This window comes from Neovison vison, chromosome 2, assembly GCF_020171115.1.
Source record: "Neovison vison isolate M4711 chromosome 2, ASM_NN_V1, whole genome shotgun sequence".
NCBI lineage: Eukaryota > Metazoa > Chordata > Mammalia > Carnivora > Mustelidae > Neogale > Neogale vison.
In genome coordinates, this window is record NC_058092.1 from 58,950,457 (window position 1) to 58,975,890 (window position 25,434).

Genomic DNA, 25,434 nt, shown 5'->3' on the forward strand with positions numbered 1-25,434 from the left:
TAACCCACTAAGCCACCTAGGCACCCCAAGCATTTTCTAACATCTGGTTACTATTTAGTTGTTCATTTGGCATTTTTAAACAGTCACCTGATGGGAGCTTTTATTGGGGTCTTTGATTCATATTTCCTACTCAGGGGTCACATGATCATCTTTAATCTACTAGTAAGTATACTGAGACAATCTTTAAGTGAACAGGTTAATGAAAATATAAATATAAATGATTCAGGGTTTCCAGGAAGGAGCTGGTTATTTGCCAGGAAGGATAAAATTGGCCACCTTTAGTTTCGTCAACATACTTGAATACTTATGAGAACATAGGGTTATTAATTAAATGTGTACTTCATTGACTATACATACAATAGTGGCAGTACTCATGCATGAAGACTTCTGCAAGTTCAGAAACCACGCCCCCCTTCCTTGTAATGATTTTGTTTGGTGATGGTTATCTTCTAATAGTATTTGAATCTCTTATTTGGAGGAACTTTTTGTTCTCTTTTTGCCATTAAATACTTAATGAAATACATAACATACTGCTTCTGTAGCTTACATTATTTAAATTTTTTCTTTTCTTTTTTAAACTAAAACCTTTTTTTTTTTTTTTTGGTTTAAAGTGGAAGTTGGAAATAACATTCTTCTGTCATTACATAAATCTATGATTACTACGGATGACCCTATTTATACGTATTTCAACTACCACATCATTACTATGACAATGGTAAAATCTATTTTAAGCCTCACATTCTCTCCTGAAAAATGTCATTTATATACACAACAACTTACTGGATACTGCTGTTTGGAAAGCCTGCAGAAGTCTCAAACTCATATGTTCAAACTGAGCCTTTTCTACATCCAATCCTCCTTATTTAAAGTTACCAAAATCTCCTCGTTCACCCTAGCCAGAAATCATGACATCTGTAGAATTTTCCTCTTCTTCTCTCCTTAGAAATCAGTCAGGAGTCATGATAAGTCTATTTCTGAAATATCATTGGAATTTGCCTCATCTTCTCCACTTCTCCCAGCACTGCTTAATTCAGAACCAATTGCCAGAATTGCCAAAATAGCCTCTTTCATATTTTATCTGCTTCTAATATTGCCCCACAAGTCCTTTATGGCACTACCAGCATTACATTTTAAAATAGAAATGTAAAAACTTGAAAAAAATAAAAAAAATAATAAATAAAATGAAAATTTAGTCCTGTCATTCCTGTTAAAACTCCCAAAGCCATTTCCTCTTTCTCAGTATAAAACCCTAGACTATTATTATTATTATCATTATTACCCTCCTCCTCCTTTTTCTCCTCTTCCTCCTTCTTCTCAGCTGGATAAAGTATACTTTATTGATACACTATATTGATGGTACATGACATGGTAGGGCTCCCCTCTTCTTCTTCAGAGGGCCTGAGAGGGAAACTGTGGAGGTCGGGAGATTCTCAGTGTATTGGGGGAGGAGTTGGGGTGAAAAGCCCCTGGCTGCTGAGGGCATCTCTCTTCCTCTTGCTCTTACTGGTGCTGGTGGTCTAGGGGGCTCTTATTCCTTGGAGGCCATGTGGAAACCATAATGTCTACTGCCTGGTTGCTGTAGCCCCATTCGTTGTCATGCCAAAAAAATGAGCTTGACAAAGTGGTTATTGAAAGCAATGCCAGCCCCAGCATCAAAGGTGGAAGAGCAGGTATCACTGCTAAAGTCACTGTTAGAGACAACCTGGTCCTTAGTATAATCCAGGATGCCCTTGAGGGGGCCCTCTGATGCCTGTTTTACCATCTTCTTGATGTCATTATATTTGACAACTTTCTCCAGGTGGCAGGTCAGATCCACGACTGACACATTGGAAGTGGAGTCACAGAAGGCCATGCTAGGGAGCTTTCCATTCAGCTCAGAGATTACCTTGTCTACAGCCTTGGCAGTGCCAGTAGAAACAGGGATGATGTTCTGGGCAGCCCCTGGGCCATCACACCGGAGCTTCCCAAAGGAGCTATCCAAAGTCTTCTGGGTAGCAGTGATGGGATGACCTGTGGCCATGAGTCCCTCCACAATGCTGACGTTGTCACAGGTGACCATGACTTGAGGGGCCAAGCAGCTGATGGTGCAGAAGGCATTGCTGGCAACCTTGAAGGAGTTATCATTCTTCTCATGATTCAAACCCATTATAAATATGGGGGCATCAGCAGGAAGGGCAGAGATGAGGACCCTCCTGGCCCCATTCTTCAAATGATCCCCAGCCTTCTCCAAGGTGGTGAAGGCCCCAGTGGACTCTATAACATACTCAGCATGAGAACCATCCCATTTGAAGTTGGTAGGATCTCGCTCCTGGAAGATGGAGATGGGCTTTCCACTGATGATAAGTTTCCCATTCTCAGCCTTGACTGTGCCATGGAATTTGCTGTGAGTGGCATTATACTGGAACATGTACACCATGTAGTTGAAGCCAATGAAGGAGTCACTGATGGTGATAATATGCACTTGGTCAGAATTAAAAGCAGTCCCTGGTGACTAGGTGCCCAATAAGGCCAAATCCATTTTCTCCGAATTTTACCATTGGTTCTCCAGGATGTGGTTGGCACTACACCAGAAGATGCAGTGCCTGTTGAATGCAGAGGAGGAGAGAGCTCAAAACTCAGATTCTTTAGTATGACTTACAAGACTGACAGAGAGAGCTCCTATGTACAAAATGTTTTCCGTAATGGAATTATGTCCATGAAAGTCTTTTATTTGCAAACTCCCTTATGATATCATAACCTCCACAATCCCACAACCAGAAGAGGTCATATGACTAGTTCTCAGCAAAAGCGCAAGTGAACTGTGCTGTTCGCTGGTTTAGACCTTAAAGAGAAAGTGCTGGACATTAGCACCCCAGCCTTGACACACGACTGAGACCCTTAACATGAAAGGAATCTGGGCCCTGAACCACTGTGTGAAAAAGAGCTCCTACTTGGATCTGTAACACCCACCCTGGACACTAATTAGAGGGAAAAATAAACTTCCGTTTTTGTTTTGTTTGAATACAAAAGTGTATATTACATTTTGAGGCATATTTGTTACCATAGTTTAACCCCACTCCCATGCAATATACCCTAATATAAAATACCTTTTATAATTTAATCCCTAATTACATGTACAACTTGATATTCTACAGATTTCCAATCTCTCCTGTGTAACCTAAGTTTTACCCATACCAAACTACTTAAAATTCCATAGATAGTCATGCTCACTCTTGCTTTTATACATTTGTTCATGCAGAGTTATGCCCTTTCCTAACTTATCCTTTAAGACTGAAGCAGATATTGGTCCCCTGGAAAGTGGGCCCTTCTCTCTGTGATGGACTGAACTGTGCTCCCCTCCCCTAAATTCATAAGTTGCGGCCCTAACCCTCAGTACCTTAGAATGTGACTGTGTTTGGATATAGGGAATTTGTGGAAATAATTAAGGTTAAAAGAGGTCTTTAGGGTAAAACCAGTCTTACTGGTGTACTTACGAGAAGAGGAGATTTGGGCACACAGAGAGACAACAGGCAGACTCACACCGAGTAAAGACCATGTGAGGACACAGCAAGAAGGTGGCTGCTGGCAAGCCAAGAAGAGAGGCCACAGGAAAAAGTAAACTTGCCAACACGTTGACCTTGGAAGTCTAGCCTCTACAACTGTGAAAAAGTAAATTTCTGTTGTTTAAATCATCCAGTCTGTGGTATTTTGGTATGGCAGCTGTAGTCAACCAGTATACACTCCTTGAAGCAGGATGTTTGCTCTTCTGAAATTTGGGAACATTCTGAGATACCCGCTTTGAGCACTTACCATAGCTGTTTTTCAATCATTGGTTTACTTTTCTGTCTTCCTAACTCTTCTGTGAATCTTTGAAGGAAGCAATCTGCCTCATTTATCTGCTTCATAACCCCTGGTGTTATTTTAGAAAATTTGTGGGAGGTGAATAATCATCCTTTAGAATGGATCGACTTTTTCTCCACAATTTGCAGCTTACCAGTAATTAAGTAAGTAAGTAAGCAGTTATTAGGGTTTTCTCTTGCTGCATAGCGTCCTGATATATCTGTCCAAGCTGCCAAACATGGAACATTGATTTCGATACTGGATTTCATAATTGGAGGCTCTGCCTGTCCATTTTTTTATATTGTTGTGTGATTATCACTTTGCATATTTACTAAGGTCCAGAAGATGAAGATGAGTTTTAGAGCAAGAACAAGATCTTCTTTCAGTAAAATTGATGGCATTGTTGTAGTGGACTGCTTTTGGTATTTTATCCACATTGCAATGGCTCCTTTTTCCCAAGAGCTATCCCTTTATGCAGAGGTGGGCTTAATCCAGGCTGTGTGCCACACAAGGGTTGAATGAGAGTGGTCATCAGATCCAAGTCTGACAAATAAGATTGTATATCACAAATTTTGAATTCCGAGTGAGATAGGGTATTTGGTTTTTTTGATTTGTTGAAACCAAAGAGATATAAACTCCAGAAGAGTTTATTGTGAGACAGTCATGTGCACTGAGAAACAGACATTTGACTGAAGAATGATACATATCTCAAATACAGAAGTTGTACAGAGAAAAATAAAGACTAAATCATGGTTACAAAGATAGAGCGATAGATCGGTAGAGAGAAATATAAATATGGGGGGAAGCAGCTGTAATGCCAATTAATTTTATTTCCTCATTTCAGTTCCTTGTGAGTTCCCATTATATTCCTTGCTCTTGGAATTCCATGAGGTTTTACAACAAATTCCATTTTACTTTAAGCTAGTTTGAGATTGATTTCTGTTATTTTCCATAAAAGGGGATCTTGCTTGAATCAATTGGATATTATAATTAACATTTGCAATTTTTGATCACCCAATTCATGCTTCTTAATTCTGGAAAAACACTTCAGTCATTCTGTTTGGAGTAACTTCATTTTCTTCAGGTCCATAAGGTTCGTTAGGGCCAACCCCAGACCATAGTAATTAGTTCAAGAAGGGAAATATGATCCAAACATCTGGCAAATATCTCCGTAGTCAATATTTGCTAGAACCGTGAAGAAGCTGTGAGAAGTTGAAGCATTTTTTCCCCCCTCCTGGGGTTGCCTAGCTAGTAAGGGTGACAGTCTGAAGCTTTTGCTGGTTGTCTTGCCCCCATGAAAAGAGAACACTCCTGTAAATAAAACCAATGCAGGGCACCTGGGTGGCTCAGTGGGTTAAATCCTCTGCCTTTGGCTCAGGTCATGATCTCAGGATCAAGGCCTGCGTCAGGCTCTCTGCTCAGCAGGGAGCCTGCTTCCTCCTCGCTCTCTGCCTGCCTCTCTGCCTACTTGTGGTCTCTATGTCAAATAAATAAATAAAATCCCCGAAAAAAAAAAATGCTGAAGAAGGCAGAGCAAAGAATCCAGAAAAAAACAGATTCTCAATATGTCATCTGAGCACCAAGATCTTCAGTTATTTCAGCAATAAATATCCTTTTTAAAAAACCAGTCCGTGGTGCTTTTTGTTGTTGTTATTTACAACGAAAACACCCAGATAAGTCTGGCTATAATTTCTCTGTGTATTTTTGAGTCAGTCAAGTTTTCTTGTGTATACCTAGTCTTATCATATGGCAACAAATGCTTAGCACTGTATCTGAAATACAGCAGATGCTCAAAAAAATATCTGCTTCTTCTGAATGAAGAAGACAAATGCTACCCAGGATGTCATTTTTGGATATGTCTTTTTCCAGCCTTACCTCTTCATTTGAATATTCTGCCAAGTCAGTGCTCTATAGCCAGTGGATTTTAGTCAGAGAGATTAAATAAAAATGCATATTATTTAAATCCTTGCTATTCCTTGCCATCACAGCTAACATTTATTCCCCCAACACCAAATCCTAAGTGGTTTTTCCTTCTCCTCACTACCACTATCTTCATGAGAACTCCCCATAAGAACTAGTCTAATAACCTCTTAATTCATCCCTGTGTCTCTAGACTCTTTTGTCTTTTTTTTTAAATTCTTATTTATTTATTTGAAAGAAAGAGAGAGAGAGCAAAAGAGAGCACAAATGAGGGAGAGGGTCAGAAGGAGAGGGAGAAGCAGGCTCCCGCTAAACTCAATCCCAGGACCCTGGGATCATGACCTGAGCTGAAGGCAGAAGCTTAACAGGCGCCCCCAGACTCTTTTTTCTCCAATCCATTTAAGAGTGTAATAAGAAACATCTTTTTAGTCACGGTTTCTGGCTGTGATTGTTATACAAATTACAGATAATATACATAAGGGAATTAACACTGTGCGTGGCATATTGATTAATATTAAAATTTCTACAACTCTAAAGCTAGTACTAGAATGATTTTTTAGCACTAACTATATTCTTGGTGCTTTATCTAATTTATCCTTTACATTAACTCTTTGAGGTACTTTTGCAGGTGAAAAACCCACAAAATCAGAGAGCGTAAATGACACACAGTTAGCGAGTGGCTGAGATTATATTCAAACCAGGGTGCCTGACTTCAAAGTCTTTGCTTAACTTCCCTGTTATCTATTGTATCTCTCTACGATACTGTTTTTATATTTTCTGAGCTGAAAAACGAACCAAACATGGCCCCTTTTACCTTGGAGAAACTGATAACAATGAGGCCCAAGAGCTGATCTTCGAAAATGCACCCCCCGGACCCTGCCGCAGAGCCTTCATTCAATGCTGTCCTTACAGCTTTACACTTTTGTGAAAAGCAGCACAGGACAAATTTTGCTCTTGGCGTGGGATGTGGCTTTTACTACAAAATGCCTGATCTCAAATTCAGACTGCGTCTCTGCCCACCAGGTGTGTGCCCGTGCATACAAAAACCAGAGAGAGTGACTCTAATCAACAAAACTGGGATGCTTTCCAAGGACTCAGAGTCATGGGACAACAGATCTTATACAACCTAATCTGACTTGATTCGGCATAAAAATGTTGTATTTTTTTTTTTTTTACAAAGCACTGACACTCTCATCTCCTGGCGAGACTGAGCAGATGCAGGTCTGTATTTTTATCTTTGCTTCATGTTAAATTAAAAGGAGACATCACAAGGTAGCTAGCTGTTTCTTCTTCCCAGAAAGCTATCTTTATCTTTTAAAGTACTCGACTTATGGAAGTGCACGAAGAAAACCTCTAATGGCCCTTTGAGGATCATACGTCCAGTGGTATGGGACCAGCAGTCCACCCTACAGGCACAGCCTGGGCCCCTGGACTTACAGTTTCCCTGTGTGACGTTCCTACCTCTGGTAGGACTGAAGCCCAGACCTGAGTCCCAGTGCCCTTGGCTGGGGTCCTGACTATTTTTGCTCCAGGAATCAGGTGTGCTTGGTGACGGACGGATCTTGTGTTTCAGTTCCTGCTACATTTTACTTCCCTTTGTTGATTTGTCCCTGTATGTCCTTGAGAGGTTTTCATTCCAATATAACAACGTAAGAAGGGTTTCAGTGACCAGAAGTAGCATGATTAATCAGAAAGGAAATAAACTCCATGATCCGGGACTGGGTTGGCTTCTTTGCCTCGGTACTATGTTCTTGGGCAAGTTGGTTATCTGCCATATGACTTAGTTTCCTCACTATTAAAAACAGGGATAAGAATTGTGACTCTCCTATGGTGAGTGCTATGAAGTGTGTAAACCTGGTGATGTAACATATAATACATTAATACATATAATATATATGTATATATAATACATATAATACATTATATGTTAATAAAAAAATAAAAAATTTAAAAAAATTGTGACTCTCAGGACCATTGTTAGGTTGAAACATGATGGCACTGTGTTTAAGCTAAAGTAGATTCTTGACAAATTTATTTTCTCTCGCCTTTTGAAAGTAAAGGGGAACGTCATATGTTTAGAAAAATAACTCAAGTTGTGCATTACAAAATAAACAAACACAGTCTCTCACACGGCTGGAGACTAGGATTATTGAGCTTCAGGTTTCATTGCTGGGACTCATGAAAGCTGATGGGGTCGTGAATTGCTTACATTAATGTTGAGTACCGGCACCTAAAAGAAGCAGCATGATATCATTTAGAAACAGTTACACACCATACACTTGTGTTTATTTATCTGTGTATACATGTTCTAAAAATTTATATTTCTACATGCTATGGCTTGTTTTGTTTTGTTAGGATGGGTGATTGTGCTTGAGAATCCTAAGAAACAAAATATTTTTAAAAATATTTCGTAGTAATCAAAACATACTATAAGTGCCAAAGAGCACAATCATGGATTTCTTCGGGGCTCTGGATATAGTGAGTGCAATGGAATAGTAGGGTTTTCCTGTAATGCCTGAGAGAGAGCCTGAACCATGCTTTCCTGCCTAGGGGAACCAGTGATGGCTGTTACATAAAACCAACCCTCCCTGCAAAATTGAACATCAAGCTTTATAGGTTACCATTAATTTGAAAATAGCTGCATACTAATTTACACTCTTTTTTTAATATTTAAAGAAAGTGGAGAGACATGATCTAATCACTGAGAATGGAAACTGGCACAACTTCATAGGCAATAGTTCAGCTAGTGTATCTGATTATTTTTTTACATACTTCATCCTTGTAAAGGATTTTTTTTAATTATACAGAAACAGATAAGCATGTTTGACTGAAGCAGAACTTGCATGAACTGAGAAAGAAAATTGGCATTTAATCTGAACTGTGAGTGATCTCTCAAGTCATAATGTGTTCTTGGTTTAAGTGTCTGAAAATTAAGATGAATATTCTGATCTTGGTCAAATTGGGATCTATTGAGTGGAATTAGTAAAACCTTGTTACAGTTACTGCATTTTCAGGATGATATTGCCACTATAAGTATATTATGAATCTATTTTGTTTCCATTTTCTTATCAATGTGAAACATGTACCTCAGAATAAACTCTCCAGTCTTAAGGAACGTGTTAGGAAAAAATATTTCTTCTGTCATAAACCAAACATGTTTCCTGCAGAGACCATTGTCCTCAGTCTTCATACCCCAAACATGGAGACAGGGAGACAATGAAGAGATGGTGTAGGTGAGGTGCAAGGCCACATTTGAAATCCATTCAAATGTTAGTACTAACAGATTTTAATACGAGGAGATCTTCAGTGTGGGTACTTCAACTCTGTGGCATTCCTGGCTATAATTTGGCTTCATCATTAAATGATCTTAACCAGGTAGGAGTCTGGTATCTGTGCTGCTCCTGTCAACCCTATTCTTGCTGTGGATGGTTCTGCTTCCCAAATGTTTCCTCTAGGAAGAGATCACAAAAGATAAGCAAGGATGTTCAGGGCATGCTTCTCAAAGGCTCTGCTAGTATTAAAATACTGTCTTAGAGTTAAATATTGGAATGGATTCAAATGTAGTTTGCACCTTATCTGCAGAGCTCCATTGTCTCTTCAAGTGTGGTATGAGGGTCAAGAGGAAAGTCTTTAGTGATGGGAGCAAGTTACACACACACACACACACACACACACGCCTACTATAAAGATACAAAATGTCAGTCTCTTACAAAATACTTGGAACAGTTTAAGTTGCTAGGGTTGAGACCTCTTCACTTAAAAAGTTTGGCATTTCATAATTTTCCATGTACAAATACAGTTCCACGTTCTCCCTATGCCCTAAATTGCTTTCTGATGTTGAATGATATGAATTGTCAAGCAACATTAAATTAGCCACGTATCTCTAAGTTGTCCAAAGGGATTGAGCACCTCCTTTTAAAGTGTTCCACAACACCAGAAAATGCTTGAGACATTGATGAGAAGGGAGGGCAATTCCAGACAAGGAACGGCAAGTTTAAAATTGGAGTTGAGAAATGTAAAGTAGTTCGGAAGAGTACAGTTCAAAGGAAGGGAATGATGAAGTTAGACAAATGGTAAAGGTCATGATGGATTTTGTAAGCCTTGTGAAAGAGCTTGGAAAACAACGATATGCACCATTAACTGAAAAGAGAAAAATGTCAAGGACATTTGTACTAAGACTAAGTTTGAGTTGTGTGATCATTGATGCATTCCAATCTGGGCTGCTCATATTTCGATCAGGTAGTCATCTGTTGAAAGAAGCTGGTGGGAAGTCTAGTGAAGATATGCATTGTTCGGTAGAACCTTTTGTACTATCAGGTAACCACTAGTCACATATGGTTGCTGAGAACTTGAAATAAGGCTCATGCAATAAGGATAGTAATTGCCTTTAGGGCAGTAGGTAATGGAAAAAAAAATAGGGATAAGCTCATGGGGGATTTAATGCTAAGAAATATGGGCAGAACTCCAAAATTTATTCTGCAAATCCAGAGCAATATTAAGAAGTTGGCCAAGTTCAGTGACCTCAGAACACACCAAATCTGAAGAGTAAAAAGTGTCAAAGTGCAGAGGCATATTCCAGAAGAATTTGACAGAGTTAAGGAGCAGGTCAGACTTGTAGGAGAGCCAGAAAATTTCTTCTGGACCTGATTCATTAAAGCAGCATTGTTTTAGAAACACAAGGTGTGGTCTCCACTGGTTGATCTTTATTCTTCTTTAAAACAAGACAAAACAGAAAAACAAAACAGACTGAAGTCAACACCCTGTAGCCAATGGAGGGATTAATTAACTAAGAACAAATCAAAGCAAAAGACACCTTAAAGGTCTTTCTTCTCGTGCATCTGAAACTGTTGGCTATCCTCTGGTAAATATTTCCCATCCCAAAACAGACACCATTTTTAAATGATTATTAGTCCAAAACTAGGAAGGGTTACTTTTAGTATATGTGCCGCCGAAGGGAGCACAGGAAGGGTTACTTTTAAATAAATACTGGTCTCTTCGCCTGAAGACCTAGCCTCTAAAGTTATTCAGGCAATTGATGAGGAAGAATTGAGGCAAGTTTGTGGGACTAGTTGTTTCACTTCACTAAGTCTTTCATAAGTAAATTCAGGGAGTAGGTTAGTCCATCTTCCCAGGTGGCAGGTGAGGGGTGGGAAGGAGCATGCTCCGTGAGCAATCCACTATTTTCAGACAAATCAGACTAAAATCACATAAGAAAGTCAAACATGCAAGAGATGGATTTTAGAGTGGAATTCTCTTCCACAGAGAGCAGCTGATATAAATTTCTTAATTATGCCTAACCTTTTAAGCATAATACTTGATAATAAATTCTAGCACTTCATGCTGTTATTTAAATTTATTCTTTTCTTTTGTAAAGACACTATTAATCAATTTAATTTCAACGTGTCCAAAGCAACTAAATGTTAACCATCCATTATATGCTTAATTGTTTTCACCTCTGCCTTAATGTATTCTCACCCTGACCTTTTCTTCACTAGTTTAATTCATTTTCCACTCATCTTTTTAAACAATAGGAGAAAATTGTAATAAAATAGTCAAATAATTTTGCAACACCTCTGTTCAAGACAAAATTCAGAGATACTGCATAACGTATAGGAAGAGATAGTAAGAAATTAAAGTTTGTTAGCTGATTACAAATCTCCAAATTTGTCACCAAAAAGGTCCTGTGAGGGTGTCAGTACATAATCTACAAAAGCACAGATGTTGAAAAGACAAATGTATCGAAGCCAAGATTAACCTCTTCTGTTCCCTCTATTTCACTATTTTATACCTTTTAGTTTAGATTCCTAGGACATTTCTTTTTTTTTTTTTTTTTTTTTTTTTTTTTTTTTTTTTAAAGATTTTATTTATTTATTTGAGAGAGAGACAGTGAGAGAGAGCATGAGCGAGGAGAAGGTCAGAGAGCGAAGCAGACTCCCCATGGAGCTGGGAGCCTGATGTGGGACTCGATCCCGGGACTCCAGGATCACGCCCTGAGCCGAAGGCAGTCGTCCAACCAACTGAGCCACCCAGGCGTCCCTCCTAGGACATTTCTATGTGATAGGGAATCACACCTCAAACAGGGAAATGTAAAGAAGAGGTGTAGACTGATTGGGCAGCCCTGGTAAAGAAAAGGGACAAAATACTGATATTTACTGAGAGCCACCTAGGTGCTTAAAGATGCACTGAATTATCTCACTTCCTTTTCACAATAGCCCCTTCACTCATCATACCTTCTCTCATTCCTTTGGCACCTGCAATGTACTAGGCTCTGTTCTTGGTAAAGACAAGGATGGACAAGACCAAGCCAGTCTCTACTCTTGTGAAACTCATATTCAAGTACATAAAATAAAGAAAGAAGTAAACGAAGAAGGAAAAAGAATTATAAATTAGGATAGGCACTATGAAGGAAACAAGTGAACTAAGATAGCAAATAATAGGGGAAAGAACTAGAGATAGGAAACTTAAGAAAGATTTGAGAAAGTATTTAATCCATTAACCAAAGGAAGAAACAGAGTTATGTATGCAGGAAATAGAAAAAAAAAAGTGGGCTAGCATTTGCAAAAGTCCTGGGGTGAGAAAGATCCATAAGTCTACCAACTGATGAATGGCCTGGAGAAAGAAGAGAAAAATTATTAGGAGTCTATCAGTGGTGGTCTAGTTGACAGAGGAGTTTTGCATGAATTAGAATAGAAGTATTCGAGATGAAGAGTAGTGAAGAGTATCAAGATATATTTTGCACGTAGAGAAGTATTTTATGACAATACTTGCCACATATACTTATTAATACCCCCCCCATTAACAGATGAGAAATAGCCTTAAAAATTAGGAAAGTAACTGAGGCTTTTACAGGAAATAACTTCAGGACAGGAATATGACCGCTGCCTTCCTTAAAGCCCTTTACCTTTATCACACTTGCTAGCTTTATTAATTCAAGGTCAATGTAGGTTTTATAGAATCCTAATAGTAGTAGAAGCTTTTGCCAGTCTAATGATTCTGAATTAGAATGTGCTTTAATAGGGAAGCCTGGGTGGCTCAGTCGGTCAAGCATGGGACTCTTGGTTTCTGTTTGGCTCATGATCTCAGGGTCCTGAGATCAAGCCCCACAATGGGCTTGAGTCTGCTCAAGATTCACCCTTTCCCTCCCTCTCTGATTTCTCCCACACCCCAGCTCATGCTCTCTCTTCCTCTAAAACAGATATATGAATAAAAATTTTTAAAAAAGAATATTCTGGACATAACTATAACCTAGACAGTGTATAGATTTTCAGTTCACAAATCCATAACTTCATTTCATCTGAAAAGGGCACCAAATTCTACAAGCACTCCAGATACATCTGTTCCATGCAAAATACCAAAACACTCTTGCATTTCTTCCAGAAACATGCCATGTTAACACCATGCATATGAAAAATTTTCCACTTACTAAAAAAAACAATTTCTAGCAAGTGTGAACCATACACTCTTAAGTCTAAACTGGATAATTTCCATGACCAACTTGTTTTTTCAGCTTTGCTAAAAATATGCCCATATCTCCCCATATATAAAATGGCACTGGTCGCTGAAAATCTCCCAGCACGTAAGTCAACACATGAAAAAGGCTTAAAATAAGCAGGGCTTAGAGTCAAAAAATAAGCTGAGAAGGACCTTGCTTTCTAAACTCAGTACTTCCTCAGTTAATTTCTTAATTTTTATTCTACCCTTACTTCTGAGATTCTGGGGTATGTATTAGTGCCTCTCACTAGTACTTCCACTTCTCCTTTTTCTCAGCACCTGATAGGATTGTCTTCCTCACCCTTTTCAGTTGGCACAGCCTGCTACTTGCTCTAGAAGTATGTGGGTGCCGTTCTATGCTCTACAGCTCTCCCCTCCACTACTGCGGGGTCCAGCAATGTTGGAAGCCTCAGTCAGCCTGAGTCTCTGACGAGGATAACTGGTAGCCAGGTCTCCACACCCAACTCTCAACAGGCAAGCTAAGTGAAGGCAGAAGAACTTCTTTTGTTTTAAGAAACTAAGATTTTGGGTTTCCTTGTCACTGATGCTAATGTATAACATTGTTTTCTTGGCTTGTTAAGCTTCTTTCACATTCTTTAGGTGAAGAGAAATACAAATTTCCAAATTAGGGAAGTATGGCAAGTTGTATAGTTGGCAGGTCAGGAGGTCTGCATCCAAATGGACCTGTTTTTCATCGTTCTTTGCACTTGCCTGCTCTCTATCCCTCCTTTTTCTCAGCTGTGAAAAAGAGACAGTAGCATAAGTGTGTTAGAACAATTTGCCAAGTGCCTAGCAGGATGCCAAACCACAGATGATGTTCAACGACAATAAGCATTGTTGAGAAGGGTAATAGCAAATAGACTAGAAATCTAGAAGGATCTATCCATGTAGGAAGGACTGAATCTGAAGAGTCTGCAGAAATGGTGTGGGGCAGGGGGGGACTTGCCATTTATCCCCTCTCACTTCCCCTTCTCTCCCTGCAAGCTTCTCCCTAGCCACGAGCTCACCTCTCTGTCCCTTTCTGTGTACCTGATGCTCCCTGTCTTCCTTCCACTCCACTGTCACGAACTCCTCTTATTAAATCATTCATTAAAATAGCCGTGTTTTCATAAAAATTAACCTCCATTAGAAGACTAGAGCTTCAACATAGTATCTTGAGCCTTAGGCAGAGAAGGGCTAAGGCATACCTTTCACCTGAACCCAGGACAGCAGAGAGGATGCCTCCAGCCTGTTAGGTCTGCTAAGTGGGACAGATCTCCTGGTTAGTCTTTAGAGAGGGCTTTTATGAAACTGTCCAGAGTGTGCAGGAAAAAGTACCATGAGAGTCCAGCAGGGTGTTCCCAGAGCTCAAGACTGGTGGTGTTCATGTTGGGTGTTTGCATGACTCTTAAAAATGTACAGGGACCACAGACCTGTACCCCTGGGGCAAATAATGCATTATATGTTAATAAAAATAATTTTTTAAAAAAATACAGGCACCTTGTGAACCGTCTTCATATCAACCCTTAAAGCAATCCTGCAAAAGAGTGTTAAGATCTTTGTTGCTGATGATGAACTGTAGCTTTAGGCTTTTAAATCATTTACCAAGTTTCCATAGATGGGAAGTGGAAGAGCATGTATCCCAAACCAGTACTTCTAATTTCCAGGCTACCACCCTCTTTCCCTTCACCAACACAGCACCTCTACCTCTGGGAAGTGAATTCAATACTGTCTCTTGACGTTAACAGCATATGCTATCACAGAACGTGATGAAATGATGTTTTCTATATTTATAAAATAACTAAAAGAGGAAAAAAGAACAAGGATTTAAAAAAAAAAACTACAAATATGCCCTTGAAAAAAGAAATTAAGGTGAGGTATCCTATAAGCCATGTGTTTTGGCTAAAAAAAAAAATCCCACAGCTTCAGAGCATTTTCACCTTCTCCTCCATAAAGAGAGAAGAAGATGGGGAAGGATGCTGTATTTGTAAATCCCATCATTTCTCTGAGGAACCATCATTGCTTTCTTGTAGCTAACATAATTTCCATATTTTATCTATTTGCAGACCAACTTAAACATTGGAAACATCTAAAGGTTACAGTAAAAACACAAGATCTGTAGCCAAGCAAACCTGGGTTTGAATAGGAGTTCCAGCATCTAAAGTTAAAGACCTAGGGAAAGTGAGTTATTCAAGCCCTGCTCTAGAATTAGCCTCAAGTTTCTCACCTCTCAAGTAAGAATTTTACAGCCATGATCTTGTGGGATGGTAGTGAGTATTACATGGTATAGTGAATAAAACACTGATACATTACAGATTTTAAAAATGTTCTTCTTCTTTTCCTTTTCATTATACAGATTCACATCATTCTCTAACTCCTATTCCCAAGTAACACAAAATCAAGTAGATTTCAATAATTGAATAAATATTTGAAAAAAGAAGGAAGGAAAGAGGGGAGGAAGTAGGGAAGGAAGGCAAAGAAGGAAGACCGGCAGGGAAGAAGGGAGGAAGGAAGAGGATTTTATTACAAACATTTCTAAAATGTGGTGGGGATATTTTCCTTCCTGAATAATCTGGTATTGTTCTATCAGCAGAAATTGGAAGTCCTTGTAGTAGTACTGACCTTGTCCTCTTTCCCCAGTAGTGACATAGAGATATAGAAACTTCTTGTAATATCATGGGAAACTGGGACACCTGGGTGGCTCAGAGGGTTAAGCATCTGCCTTTGGCTCAGATCATGATCTCAGGGTCCTGGGATCAGAAGCCTGCTTATCCCTTTTCCTCTGCCCCACCCCACCCCCAGTCATGTGCTCTCTCTCTCTCAAATAAATAAAATCTTTTTAAAAAATCATAAGAAGTTGGTCATTTATTCACGAAGCAGAACCTCCTATTTGAAAGACTTTTAGTTCTGTTTGATATTATCATGCATTCATTACTGGAATTGTTATAGAAATGTATTTTAGGGCCACCAATCTCCTTCCTACACACAATTATACATTTATTTTTCACACAAATAACCAGATATCTAATGTAAACCTAAGCAACAGAAGAATTTCCCAATGCCCAGTTATGCCACCTCCAGTTTCTGTTTCCATGCCCGCCTAAGAAGAGAACATCTACAGGTTTGGACCATGATCTCCACTCTAAAGAAGGACTAGTTTCTTTTATAGTTTCAGAGTGTGAAATATGAAATGTGAGTTTATTAAGTACGTAGTGGGTGTTGTCAAATGGATCATATCAAAGCAATTCCTCCATTTCCTACAACCATTAGTGTATAGACAGATATCCTGGTAATTACAAGCACTTATAATTAGGTTTTGATGGGGAACCGTTTCAAGCAAATGATTTATTCAGCTGTGAACCAGATTAGTAACAGCGGGTTGTTGGCAAAATCTCCCACTCTAACTGAAAACACAGCAAGAAGTGTTGATACAAAGAGAACTTTAGAACTATGCTGAAAGTTTCATTATTTTGCCAAAAACAATTGCATCACTTCCTTCGAATATAAGCACATGCCTTGTGAATCACTATTTTGATTTTTAAAATACGGGGGGACGGTATGAAAATACAGTGATGAAACAAAAAAGAATAGCCAATGGAATTTAATTGGCACAACCTTTAAGTTAGGATTGGATTAACAACATGTGCATGAGAAACAAAGGCCAAACAATGTTCAGTGTGATTGTGGATAGCCTATAGAGGCCTCCAAATTTCCATCGTGAATGGATGTCAATGGTTGGACCTTGACATTAAAAAGATTAGGAGAGGCAGTTGACCTTCAATCCAAGATGAGACTTTAATTAGCAGATAAAGGAGGGTACAATTGCCTGTTATGCTCTTTTAGAAGGCAAATCTATGTACAGGCACAAAATTGTAATAAAAAATCTCCAAATAAGCAAATCTAGCTCAAGAATGCATTAGCTAGACTATTACCCTCAGTGCTCACTTATAGCTTTATATACCTTTTTAAATGCCTCCTTCAAATGACTTTGTACATCCTTAATTATCCTCTTTTTCATTTTTATTTTTTCTTTAGAGATTTTACTTATTTATTTTGAGAGAGTGAGCGTGTGTGCAAACAGGGAGAAGGGCAGAGGCAGAGAGAGAATCTCAAGAGGACTCCACTCTGAGTGTGGAAACCGACACTGGGCCGATTTCATGACCCTGAGATCACAACCTGAACCAAAATCAAGAGTTAGACGCTCAACGGACTGATGCACCTAGGCGCCCCTTAATTAAACTCTTTTAAATGAGTAGCATCTAGCTTCTCTTGAAATTTCAATCTCTAGGAGAGTTTATTGCTTTTATTTGAAACTACTAGGGAAGAAATTTGACTGTTCAAAGCAGAGAAACCAACCTCAGTTGATAACTTAAGTACAGGAACTCCCACCACCTCCCACTCTTTCCAACATAAATGGAGCAATTTGACTTTAGTCTAATTTGATCATTTATAATCTGATACAAACAGATATCTTTCCTAAAACTTGTTTATGAGCTTCGTATTGTTTATTTACTGCAAAAACCTCCAGATATTTCTGTGTTAGAAATATGATCACTTCTGAATTATCTTTCCTATTTGGAGCCAGGGCTGGCATGCATGATGGAGATTTTTATTCAATCCCTAAACGCATTAAATCCAGAAGCAGCACCATTTTAGGTCTTGCTATTTTGAAGTGGCTTCCTCCCTAAACCAACCAACGTCTTTCTTATATGTCTCCTTTTCCTCTAATCAAATTCATATGTTGAAGTCCTAACCCCCAGTATCTCAATATGTGACCTTATTTGAAAATAGGGCCACTACAGACCCAATTAGTTAATATGAGATCATACTGAAATAGACTGGTCCACTATGACTGGTTCTTATAAAAAGAAGAAAATAGGACATAAAACAAACACATAAGGGGAATACTATGTGGGATGGCATGTCCACAAGCCAGGGAATGCCAAAGATCACAAGCAAACCACTAGAAGCTAGGAGAGTAGCATGGAACAGATTCTCCCTGACAGCTTATGGAAGGAAGCAATCCTACCAACTCCTTGATGTTGAATTTCCAGTCTCCAAACTACAAGAAATAAATGTCTGTTGTTTAAGCCCCCTAGTCAATGGTTCTTTTAATATGGAAACCTAGCAAACTAATATATTCTCTTCACTACTGTCCCAGCAAATAGTTTTATTGGGTTATTAGTGATTCTTTTTTTTTTTAATCCTTGCTCCTGTGTATTAAATGAGAATATTTCCATGTTAGCAGTGATCCAGGAATTATCCTTCAAATGATGGCTATTTTTAAAATGGTATCACTTATTTGTGGAGCATAACAAATAGCATGGAGGACATGGGGAGTTAGAGAGGAGAAGGGAGTTGTGGGAAATTGGAAGGGGAGGTGAACCATGAGAGACTATGGACTCTGAAAACAATCTGAAGGTTTTGAAGGGGCGGGGGGTGGGAGATTGGGGTACCAGGTGGTGGGTATTATAGAGGGCACGGATTGCATGGAGCACTGGGTGTGGTGCAAAAATAATGAATACTGTTATGCTGAAAATAAATAAAAAATAAATAAATAAAAAACAAAAAAATAAAAAACAAACAAAAATAAAATAAAATGTATACTATCTCTAAGCATTGCGTTGACCTTCCAAAAGGTGGAAAATAGTTAGACTTGGAAGGAGAGCAAGATAGTTTGTCTTCTTCTTATACTTTCCTTTAAAAAATATTGTAGTAGCTCGGTGGGTACATACTAATAGTGAAACACATTTTGATGGAACCATGAGCATCAATCATAAATAGAGTCAGTTGGGCATTCAACCAATGTCTTTAAGGTGGGAGCTAAGTCACAGAAGGGTTTCAAGTAGGAGATAAATAGTACATTTACTATCAGGAAGGAGAGGGGAATATGGCTTTCATAATTTGGGAAAACAAATGATATCCACAAAAACAAACTACTGCTTAGAAAATAGAAAAAAAGTAGTAATATCAAGGGAAGATCAACAGTCAGTACCTGGATTAAAACCATGGCTTTCCAAGTCCTAGAAAAATTTGGACTAAACATATTTCCTACTACCATACACTCCCAGCTTGTGGGTCTCTGGCCACATTTGATAGATGTAGTTCTTAAACTTTCATGTGCATAAGAATCATCTGGGGGGCTTCTAAAACACATTTCTGGGTTCCAGTCTCAGAGTTTTAAATTCAGTTGATCTGAATGGGACCAAAGAATTTCCATTTCTAATAAATTCCCAGCTGATACTCCTGCTGCTGGTCTGGGGATAATACTTTGAGAACCATTGTACTATATCAATGTTGTCAAGCCTGTCTGATGAAGAGACTCATCTGGAAGAGCTTATTTCGAAAAATATAAAACCATAGGTCCCATGTCAGACTTTCTGACCCATAATCTCCAGAGGAGGGACCTGAATTTTCTATTTTAACAAACTTTGGATGATAAGTAAAATTGGTTAAGTTTGGGAAATGCTACATCAAATCTCTAAGTTCACTTATATCATCTACCATTTTCCTATATGGTATGAATGGGTGGGTTTTACAATATGGCAGTAATTGTATGATGAGTTAAGAACAGCACAAATGGGTTCTGTAACCTTAATCTGTTTGCCCTATAGAACCTCACTTCTTCTTTTCATGAACAGGTACCCCAGGAGACAGTCTTTCTTAATACCAACTGGCTCTGGTACCATGATGCAGTCCAGAGAACTTGGACTGCATGATGTAGCCTTTACTGGCAACTGTACTACTAATTTTTGCTCTTTGGGTTATCCCATAACCCACATCTTGCTCCGAATATTAATGGAGGGTCTAGCTTCAGGCTATTTCCTCTTTAATATCACAAGTACTTATGTATGAGTTTTATTTCAAAACCACCTTCTCATTTTTTGCAGGAATATTCTTGCTGGCATGCACAAATGAAGTCCCACTGGTTCAGCAGCTGGCTTATGGTAATTCAAGTTAACTCCTGAAAGGACAATTGGAGATTTGCAAAGAGCTTATAGCAAAATTGCCTGGGATCCTATTAAGCCTATGTGTTGCTTTGCATACTTGACTCCTATCTCTTAGATCCAAATTCCAGCTGCTTACTCAAAATTGAGGTATCCTGTAAATGGCTTTCTTTGGGCCATATTTTACCTCTGGGGACATATAGTGGTCTTAAGAATAATGGCCTCACACATGTCATCTTTAATCTTTGCAGCAACCAATAAGATGGGTGTTACTCTGTTTTATAAATAATGAAACTGAGGCTAAGGGAGATTAAATATGGAATCCTCAAGGTCACATAATTACTTACTGTCAGTCAGGATTCAAACCCAGGACAATCCAACCTTAAATCCTGAGCTGCCTCTACAAGACTACACTATTCTGCCTTTGAAGAAATGCTGGATCAAGTTGGAGAGCAATATTTCAGTTTGTTTTTTTCTGCTTGAGTTTCCAAGATTGCATTTAAACCTTTGCCAAGTGAGATAAGATTGTTGCACTCTTTCTCAGCTTTGTCTGTTACCTCCAAAGAATCTCTGCCAACACCAAATGTAAATATAAAACTAGTTCTGTGACTGGAAAGCCAGGCACTGAACGGTTATTTAGAAAATGTGGTTAACTGCCTGCTTTAAGTAACGTATGAACAGTTTGGACCTTGAATTACCCTGAATTACTACTTTTGCTCAAATTCATAGCTCATTGTTGCACATCTTCTTTCTGTTCTTTATTTCACCAGCAAGGACTTATTGAATGCCAAGCATATGTCACACAACAGACACAGAGATGAAAAACATATTCCCTGTCTTGGCCATGCAAAGAAGTTGGGTAAATAAGCCAACAATTTACAACACAGACAGATGTTTTATCATGACTTCCTGAAAGAAGTGATACTTTAGCTGAAATTCATGAGAGACGAATTAGATTTAATCACATAGACAAGAGAAGGGAGTATCCAGCATAGAAGGAACAGCACATGTGGAACATGGAGGCATGGGGTTGGCAGTGTTGCTGGAGAACAAGATAGACCTGGAATATGACACCAGAGGCTTAGTGGAGACCAGATTATAGAAAGCCTTATGGATTAAGTTAAGTTGTTTTAACTTTATTCTGAAGTCCACAGGAAAATGTTAAGAATGTTAAGAAGGAGAAATACAAATGGCTATCAGACACATGAAAAAATGTTCATCATCACTAGCCATCAGGGAGATTCAAATCAAAACCACATTGAGATATCACCTTACACCAGTTAGAATGGCTGAAATTAGCAAGACAGGAAACAACATGTGTTGGAGAGGATGTGGAGAAAGGGGAACCCTCTTACACTGTTGGTGGGAATGCAAGTTGGTGCAGCCTCTTTGGAGAACAGTGTGGAGATTCCTCAAGAAATTAAAAATAGAGCTTCCCTATGACCCTGCAATTGTACTACTGGGTATTTACCCCAAAGATACAGATGTCGTGAAAAGAAGGGCCAGCTGTACCCCAATGTTTATAGCAGCAATGGCCACGGTCGCCAAACTGTGGAAAGAAGCAAGATACCCTTCAATGGACGAATGGATAAGGAAGATGTGGTCCATATACACTATGGAGTATTATGCCTCCATCAGAAAGGATGAATACCCAACTTTTGTAGCAACATGGACGGGACTGGAAGAGATTATGCTGAGTGAAAGAAGTCAAGCAGAGAGAGTCAATTATCATATGGTTTCACTTATTTGTGGAGCATAACAAATAGCATGGAGGACAAGGGGAGTTAGAGAAGAGAAGGGAGTTGAGGGAAATTGGAAGGGGAGGTGAAGCATGAGAGACTATGGACTCTAAAAAACAATCTGAGGGGTTTGAAGTGGCGGGTGGGTGGGAGGTTGGGGGAACCAGATGGCAGGTATTAGAGAGGGCACGGATTGCATAGAGCACTGGGTGTGGTGCAAAAATAATGAATACTGTTATGCTGTAAATAAAATTTAAAAAAATATATAAGCAAAAAAATGTTAAGAAGGAACATAACATGAATAGATTTTCATTTTTTAAGAAAATATCACAGTGGCAGCAGATGTGGAGAATAACTGAAGGGCCCAAGACCAGATGTAGGACACAAGTTACCAATGTAATTCAGATGGGAAATGATGGAAACATAGATTTGGGTCATGGCAGTGAAGATGGAGAGACAGAATTAAGAAATGCTTGTAGATTTAAGAGAATTTAAATGATGGTTAGATATACTGAAAACAATCGTTCAATTGTTTTCATTTGTTCCAAAGTCTTATTAAGAATATATTATTCTTTTTCTTATTCCCTGCTTATTCTCTTACTTTGACGTTCACTTAACTTTGAATATCTCTTACTTCACCACACCAGCAGCAGCATCACCCACTACCATCACAACAGCAACCAGCAAGAATTTATGGAGCACTTATTACTGAATCATACTTTGTCCAATCTTGTAACACATTTATATCCGTCTATTTTATGCCCGTATTTCTATTAGTAGCCTCTGTTTGATTTAGTCTTGTATTTTTAATGGTACTGTGTTTTCTTGGTGTGTGATTTCTTTCTTCTTCTTCTTCTTCTTCTCCTTCTTCTTCTTCTTCTTCTGAAAGATTTTACTTATTTATTTGACACAGAGAGAGAGCACATACATGCACAAGCAAGGGGAGTAGCAAGCAGGAGAGGAGGAAGCAGACTCCCTGCAGAGCAGAGGCCACCCCGCCTCACCCCGCCACCCCTCACTACAGGGTGCTTGATCCCAGGACCCTGGTATCATGAACTCAGCCAAAGGCAGCCACTTAACTTACTGAGCCACCCAGGCGCCCCTGTTGGTGTGTAATTTCTTCTGTCCTTCCTGTGCAGTAGTATTCCAATGCCTAAATTCTCATGTATTCTGTTTACATCTGCTATTTAAAAAATTATTTTCTCAAGGTAATGATGCACAAATATTTCTTGTCCATTTTCAGAACATTTGAAAGGATTCAATATTTAAGTTGTAAGTTAAATCAATAAACTGACAAAAACTATAACCAGCAATTACTATCATTAAGAAATCAAGTAAAAAAAAAAAAGAAATCAAGTAAAGACTACTATTCATTTACTAAGGCTCTGGTGTACATGTTTCCAAGAAAAGTACATTATACTTTGCTCAAAGAATTCATAAGATGAAAAATTTTCTACTGTCCTCATAGGTGCAAATTGTATTTATTTTTATTTCACAGGCTATACATTTTCAGCAATATCTTCATCTACCTCTAGATATAGTTAAAATTCAGATCCTATACCAAGGTAAGAAGAAATGACATCACTAACTAAAAGACAAGTTATTTTATGTGCAGGCTTATATTTATCTCATGTATTCTTTTTCTAAATATAATATAAATATATAAATATAAATATAAATATAAATATCACATACCCCCAAAATATGTATAGTTGTTTCTTCAAGAAGTATAAAAAAAAGACTCCTTTGTGCCACTCAAGTTTAAAGACTAGACAAAATGGCATAACACAGACTCTTAACTATAGGGAACAAACTGGTGACTGCCTGAGTAGAGGTGGGAGGGTGAGTGAAACAGTTGACACTTACCATGATGAGCACCGAGTAATGTATAGAATTATTGAATCACTATACTGTACGCCTGACAATAATATAAGACTGTGTATTAACTGCACTGGAATTAATTTTTAATGGCTTATTATCAAAGAGGAAGAGTAATAGAAAAACAATTGTCCACCCTTACCACATACCTAGTTGTCATAAGCATAACTCCCATAGATCCCAGTCTGGCCACTTAGCCTCTCCATCAAGGTTTTATTGAGTAATTTCTATGAGTTTAGTACTGTTCTAAACTCTTTAGGTACAAGCGATACATAAAACATGGGTCCTGCCCACAAGGAGCTTACAATATGGCTGAGAATTTTGTTAAAACAATGTATAAAATCTCTTAAAAATACATTTTGTACATATTATTTTTATATAAAAAAGCACTTCAGATAATAAAAAAATAAAGTCCTAGAACCTGAATGAAATGGAGAAATACTTTTATCCATAGGATGATCCTAGAGATATTTTGAATTAACAATTAACAAAATATTCAGTTAAAGCCTGGATTAATGAAAAAATATAAGCACAAATATTTTGAAGACAGCAATTCAACATTGAAGTATTCTTAATCATTAAAAGTATGTCAAGCAAGATATGTCTTATACAGATCCTTAAGGTGCCTGAATAATTATCTTAACAATAGTTTTCTTTAGAGTGTGCTTTCAGCTAGTGAAGATACTGAAAAAAAATTGTTCTTTTAACTAGTTTATATGTTCCTTTATAGCCTGGGTTGTGTTATTTGTCTAAGTCTTTAAAGTCAATCATATAGACAGTAAAAACAGAATATTCGACTTTGTCTGAATTTTCATAGATTTCAGGGACCGAAATCCACATATAGATGTAAGACACATATACACATACATATAAAACATAAAGACTCTTATTTTCTCCCCCTCCTTGGAAGAATTTGGATAATATAGCTTCTGATGGAAGCCTAATCTTCTAAACCTTATATTCTCTGTTATGCCATTCCCTAATATGCCATTCCTTTTCACGGTACCTGGCCCAACCTCTCCTGATAGCAGCAGAGTTGGGGGTTTATTTTTGTTTGTTTGTCTGTTTCACACTGGCTTGCGCTGGTGCTGTATGAAATCTGCAATAGGATGGAGGTGGGAGTAGGCAGGAATTTGTTCTTCCGACACAGAAGTCGCAGGTCTAAAATTACACAGAATATATTATATGCAGTCAGGAACCAGGTCTATACAACTCAGCTGCAAAGCATATTAATACCACAGATTTGTTTGCATATGTATTCCACAGAGCTCTACAGTAGGCACTATAATTACAATAAAACTGTAGATCAAGCCCCATTTCTCCACATGAAACTCTTTATGGCAGAAATTTGTTTTATTTTGAGGACTAGTTCTATTCTCAGTGTAACCACATTACATAATCATGAGAATCCATGTATATGAATGGTAATTTAAAAAATGAAGAGGAAAGCCTTGTTAAGAATCCGTGTATTGCTGAATCATGATTTATATTACTTGAGAACATATGTTACAGAACTTATTACTTTAGGTGAATTTAGTGTGAAATGGATACATTTCTGTGGGTTAAAAATGAAAACATCAGAAGTATTTTATATTGATATATACCATCTTTCCATCAGATTTCAAACTAATTGGACAAAGATCATTCTTAATTGTGTAAGA

The 25,434-nt window shown here is 38.3% G+C and overlaps 1 protein-coding gene and 1 pseudogene across 1 annotated transcript in view; both read right to left on the bottom strand.

The window, feature by feature from the left end:
* PTGER3 (prostaglandin E receptor 3) overlaps positions 1-25,434 on the bottom strand; it is a 196,754-nt gene that overhangs the window by 79,359 nt on the left and 91,961 nt on the right. The window lies entirely within an intron of this gene.
* Positions 1,529-2,537, bottom strand: LOC122900088 (annotated as a pseudogene).